Raw genomic sequence first — 5272 nt, forward strand, 5'->3', positions numbered from 1 at the left:
TGTTAGCTGAGATGAGCCTGAGGTCACCTGGAACTGTGCAGTGCAGATGTGGCTAAAATCAGAAGTCAGTCATGGGGATGCTGATGTGGGAAACCAGATGTGCTGGGAAACCCTGGGCATATCAGTTCACCTGGACTGAATGTTCAGCCTAGAGAAATTGTGGGTAAGGGCTTTTGGGAGGTAAGTTTCTTTAGTGATGATGCTCTTTCTTCATTGTTATCTCTTATGGTACAGCCTGATTTTATGCAGTGAGTCTCATTGGGTCACTGAAAGAACACTGACAGTCCATAAAAAGCCCATGATGCATACATTTGATCTCTCTCATGGATATTCTCCCAACCCCCAAAACTAATTTTGCAAGGCAATTCCAGTGTTCCAAACCTTTACTTGTTGTTGATGGGGAAAATTGTGGGTAAAGTATCTTCCAGATTTATGAAAAATCATTGATATTCAACATTGGATTCTTGACTTTTAGCTAAAATATAAGCATTCCTTAATCATCTTAGTGCAAATGAATCATTGTTATAGCCTCAGGTGATGGGTTAGCCTGTTCTTTGTTCAGCAGCCAAACGTGCGTCCAATTAGAAAAATCTCAGGATGATTTAAGTCCAACCCTAAGAAAGGAGAAAACCACTTCCCATGAGTTTTTTCAAGGATCAGTAATAGCAATCTCTCTGGAGAAAACAAAAAAGATATATTTTAAGAAAATAAAGTTGGCAAAAAAAGCAAGGTCTAGTGAACACCAGAAAACACTAATATATTAATATTCCTATGGTGCTGAATATATTAATCATAATTTATCTTCAGTCATGACTGACTTTTCTAGATGGATTCTATTTCCCAGGTCCTACTGCTAATTTCTTCACCTGAAATGTTCTCCTTACTTGTCTATATGTATTCAAAACTCCCTTTGGCTTTATTTCTTCACTGATTGCTGTTAATTAATAGTAAAATTTTCTTTTTCTGTAACACAGATTGATTTATGTTCATCACCTGGATCCTGCACCAAATATAGTAACTTTTAAGTACACTTGTTTCTATAATTGTACATGCGACATATACTATCATTCTGATGTAACTTCTTTTAATGATCGTGCTTCACGATTTCTGTTTGATGTTCCACAAAATCAACATTATGCCTCTGTTTTATGCTGATCTTCTTGTTTGCACTGCTTTATATACTAATTGACTCCTAATATAAGTTATCTTAAACAAGTATCATTCAAAATGACATATCCTTTCCTTTAATTTTAACTTTTCAGACAGTATTGTAATTTAATTTCACAAAAAATTGAAATGTTCACGTTCAGAACACTGATGTGTAGAATTAATAACATAAATAAAACTAGACTGCTCTTCAAAGATTCAAGACTCATTTTTTTATAACAATGTGACACTTCAGATTGAAAATAAAATCTTTTCTCACACAAGATACCTCAAGTTGCCTGGAAAATAGGTAACTATGTACAATGCTAGAGTAATAAGAGAATGTACACAATAATTGTAATTCATACAACACAGAATCAAAATTAGACTTCCAAAAGATAGTTGTAAGATTGAAAAATAAACTAAAACTGCTTTCTGACATAGAAAAACACTGTATCACATGTATACTCCAAAATACTTATGTTTTCACTATAGGTACAATCTAACCAGAAAGTTTTCCAGTATTTAAGACTCAACAAGATAATATACTGTGGTTTGATATAGAATGTATCAGTGTGTCCAAACAAATGTTTTCCTTAAATAGGGTGAGGCTGGGATCTTGATCTGTCTTAGGGTGTCTTCAACATGGTGTCTGTGGGAGGTATAGTGAATGTTAGGGTCTGTCAGTCCAGATCCCCCTCAAGGGCTGAAGCACTCATCCTTCCAGATGCTGGGGTGTTGACAGCTGAAGGTTCTTAGTGAGTTCCTCTCTGGACATTGCTCTTTTTTATGATAATTTTTTTATTAATTCACCTTTCTTAAACTATTTTTTTAAATTGAAGTATTAAATGTTTACAATGTGGTGTTAGTTTCAGGTGTATAGCAAATCCGAAAAGAATCTTTTATAGGTTATTATAAGATATTGAATATACAGTAGATCCTTGTTTATCTATTTTGTTTTTTAATTTTTTATTTTATATTGGAGTATAATTGATTTACAATGCTGCATTAATTTCAGATGTACAGCAAAGTGGTTCAGTTATACATATACGTATATAGATTCTTTTTCAGATTCTTTTCCCATATAGGTTATTATAGGGTATTGAGTAGAGTTCCTTCTGCTATACCATAGGTCTTTGTTGATTATCTATTTTATATATAATAGTGTGTGTATGTTAATCCCAACCTCCTAATTTATTCCTACCCTCTCACCTTCCCCCTTTGGTAACCATAAATTTGTTTTTGAAGTCTGTAAGTCTGTTTCTGTTTTATAAATAAGTTCATTTGTATCATTTTCTAGATTCCACATATAAGTGATATCATATGATACTTGTCTTTGTCTGACACACTTCACTTAATATGATAATCTCTAGTGGACACTGCCCTTCGTAGAAGGACGTTGCCTCACCCAAGGTAACACCTGTTCCCTGGGAGTAGCCCACATCCAACGTAGTCAAGATAGGTGTCCAACCTGATTCAGGACGACTCTGAAGGGTCATCTCTGCTCCAGAGGATCTGCTGAGGCCTCCGTTAAAACAGAATCATGGTTCAACTCCTCCCCTCTTCCCAGTATTTCTCAACACTCGCAGATGTTTCTCCCAAGAGTGCTCATCAATTAATCACTTGCACAAATTTCTGTCTCAGAGTCTGTTTCCTGGGAAAGAAGGAAGCCACAGCAATTTTTTAAACATTATTTGAATAATGGTATTCAACACTCTAGACGTTTTTGTGCTTTATATTAGAAAATAACATTCTGATATATATTAGATACCAAGTCTAGTCACAGAAGAAGGGAAAGAAAATTAAACCACAGGAAAATTTAATTCTCTGAACTTATCAGCTTTATTGGCAATGGTACATTTTAGTCATAAAAAATAAAAATCACCATGAGCATGATTAATCCACATGACCTATATTAAACTGATTATAAAACTAAGTCTAAGACTGTTTGTTCATGGAAATTGAAATTATTTAGTTCAATTAGTGGTCCATTTTGCTAAAACTTTCAAGTTACTTGTATGCAAAGAAATGCATAAATATTTTATCCATAAGCATCATAGAGGTGAGAATTTTAAATGATGAAATTATACCATTTCTTATGAAGAGCCGACTTGAATTTACCAGAAAAAAACTAATATATTTTTATCTAACATTGTCAGTTTGCTAAGTGTTGACTATAGTTTTTGGCTGTTGAATTCTTTTATTTATCAATAATGTACTAACTTTGCCAGGAGTACTATGTTCATGGAAAATAACACTTACAGTCACATTTTATTTGGTTTTAGAATAATAGCAACAGATGATACTAGACAGTGTCTACAGACCCTCCACATCCATCCTTACCTCCACATTTCTGAAACTCTCTTGCAACCAACTTGCTGATTTTGCATCCTGGATATGATGCAGTTTCTACCAATGCAAAGTGCCCCCATGAGATTTGGAAGGTGTAGGGGTGGGGCAGGCCATCGTTCTGTGACCTTACTGGCCAACCATGAGCTCTGATAGACCAGGGGTGTGAGGAAGCCAGATTCCCCTGTTCATCCCCAGATTTCTGGGTGTGAAGTGGAGTGGCAGCTGTCTCCTAACCTATCAATTGCAGCTACAGTGGTGTGACCTTGAATGCAGATGTCCAGTGCAACCCCAACTTCTGCCCCTCTTGCCTTTTCCACTAATTTATAAACACCAAATTCTTTGTATTAAACCCCACATTTTGAACTGCCTACACTGATTTCTTGCTCTTTTACCAAAACCTGGCTGATCCATATTGCTACCTAAAAAAATTCCGCTCTAGTTTTATTTACATTGTGACTCCACTAGCATCAAGGGGGCAGCTTGCATGGCAGTAGCAGGAGTGCAGGCTGTTTGCTTGACCTTATAAAGGCAAACAAGACTACACAGTAAGGAATTCTGGCTGAGTCTCTACTCAAGAGTCCAAGGCCTGAATGCCTCTGCCCTGGCCTCCTCGGCCTACTGCTGACTTTTGGCAGCAAAAGAGAAGATGCACACTTGCTGCCTAGAAGTTGTCTTTTAAGAATCCTAGGGAAAGCTCCAGGCTCTAGGTCCTCTTCCCAGACAAGTGTGAGGAATTAGAGTCTCACTGGAAGATTGTACAGCTACTGCAGGTAAAGTGTGCCTTGCCTGCTGGCTACTGCTTAATGCACAGTGAGTGTTCACTGCAATATGGAAACAACCAAGGCCAACATCTGCTCTAACTTGAGCTGCCCTTGTGATTCCTCCTCGTACCACTGGTGGCCATTTCTTGTTCCAAACCTGGTGTAAACTCTATCAGCCACTTGGTCTATTCATAGAGGAGTATTCATTGCTCAAACAGCCTTGTTTTTTCACAGGGACAGGAAACCCATGGGTTAGAGAGAGATATAGGTGAGAGCTCCCTCTAAATGGTTGTCTATTGTTGAAGAAGCCTTGCCTCTCTTTGTTACTAGAGGCTGTTTTATATCCCCAGAGGTCAGTGTGAATGTGGCTGAACTCTCCTTCTGTAAATACTCCCATTTTTAAATCTTGTTGCTGCAGGTGGGCATAATTCTGGAAATTTTATAACTGTTCTTTATCAGGAAGTCACGAAGTAAGAACAGAATTGGAAAGAGATGATGATACAATAAAGGAACTGCAAAAGAAGTTCTCTCCAACTTGTATTTCAAAGGAAATTCCCCTGTCTTGTACTGTTTATCTTCTATGATTAAAATAATATAGAATCAGAGGCTCAGGATTTCAAGCAGTATTTTTTTTCTAATCTCCTTACAGAATTGACTAAATCAATTTAGAATATTGTTGCTTAATGTTTTCAAAACTCTTTTGTAATCTTTCTCTCATTTGCCTCACTCTGTATTTCACACTGCACTTTAATTGTTGGTAAGGTCCATTATCCATGGCTTCATGTTTTATTTGGTAGAATACCAGACTCATAGATGATTAGCCATAGTTTATGAAGTAAACTTTCTTAGAAGTTCGGGGGTCTTCTATTGTGCAAAACTGAATATCTAAAACTAGTCTTTGGTGTCCTCTCAGTGCAAATGGTGTGGTCACAATCACCCACTCATCCAAAGATGAGAAAACTGGCCAAAGCAATATAAGAAAACTGATGTTTCCTATTGACCCCTACTGATTT

Source organism: Mesoplodon bidens (genome assembly GCF_964165515.1).
Source record: "Mesoplodon bidens genome assembly, chromosome: 12".
In the NCBI taxonomy this organism is placed as follows: Eukaryota; Metazoa; Chordata; class Mammalia; order Artiodactyla; family Ziphiidae; genus Mesoplodon; species Mesoplodon bidens.